Raw genomic sequence first — 1,356 nt, 5'->3', positions numbered from 1 at the left:
GATTTATGTGACAGTCTTGTCATTCCATGACCTGATTTATGTGACAGTCTTGTCATTCCATGACCTGATTTATGTGACAGTCTTGTCATTCCATGACCTGATTTATGTGACAGCTTTGTCCTCCTCCATGGGAAAAGACCGACTCCCTCCAGAGGAGTAGATATATAATGCATTTTACAAGAGAAGCCAAACCTTTATTTGATATCACCACACAGCGACCTGGTGACCTGCTTTATTGCTAACGTTTTTGGAGCATTTCTAGTCAAATTTCAGATCTGTCTTTAGCTAAGCGTATGAAATGGATAATTTACGATCAATTCGACAAATTTAAAAAAAAGTACGTTTTGTAGTTGAGCCGGTCTCACATGGGTGACGATACAGATCTACGAATAACGCTCACTCCGGACCTCTTCAAGTTTTTACATTCGGCAACTGAGCTCTGATAACGACAGTGATAGACATTTCTCTGTGTCGTTTTGTGTCGTCCCCCCCCCGCTCCGGTTCATCATCTTTTTGCCGGAGATGTCGCGCTGAGAATGAGAAATGGACGGCACAAGCCACCTCATCCTCACCTCGCTACACGGCTGCTGAACATGTCCTTGGTGGGAACAGGCTTAGATTCGGGTTTGAATTATCATTCCGTCACATTATATCTAGTATCTACGTGTATAATGTTTCAGTAGTAAGTGTTTAAAAGCTCTCCACCTATGTGGCGTGGTCCCGCCGGAGATGGAGTTTAGATCCGGGGGCTGCTTGTCTAAACCAAACTTACGGTGTTGAAAGGGGCGTTAAGTGTAAACATTAACAACAACAACAACAACACAACAGCACCAACAACAACAACAGCAACAACAATAACAGCAACAACAGCAACAACAACAAATCTCCCACCAGCCTCTCTCTCCACCTGAGTATACTATACCTCCATGACCTCCATGACCCCCATGACCTCCATGACCTACTTCCAGACCTGGAAGACTTGACCCACGCGTTCGGTGACCTGGACCTGAGTCCGGCCCTGACCACGCCCTTGTCACGTGACCAGCTGATGCGACAGCTGCAACAACAGGTGGGCGTGACCCCGTTCTTCCAGCTCCGCCGTGTGGCCAGACTTGACCCCGCCACCAACACCTACAGCTACACCACCAGGGTACGTGGTATGTCGCTCTCACACTACACCACCAGGGTACGTGGTATGTCGCTCTCACACTACACCACCAGGGGGCGTTCTATGTCACTCTCACACTACACCACCAGGGGGCGTTCTATGTCGCTCTCACACTACACCACCAGGGGGCGTTCTATGTCGCTCTCACACTACACCACCAGGGGGCGTTCTATGTCGCTCTCACACTA

This window comes from Aplysia californica, unplaced genomic scaffold (assembly GCF_000002075.1).
Source record: "Aplysia californica isolate F4 #8 unplaced genomic scaffold, AplCal3.0 scaffold00223, whole genome shotgun sequence".
Classification (NCBI taxonomy): Eukaryota; Metazoa; Mollusca; class Gastropoda; order Aplysiida; family Aplysiidae; genus Aplysia; species Aplysia californica.
Note: the sequence above shows the minus strand (reverse complement) of the source record.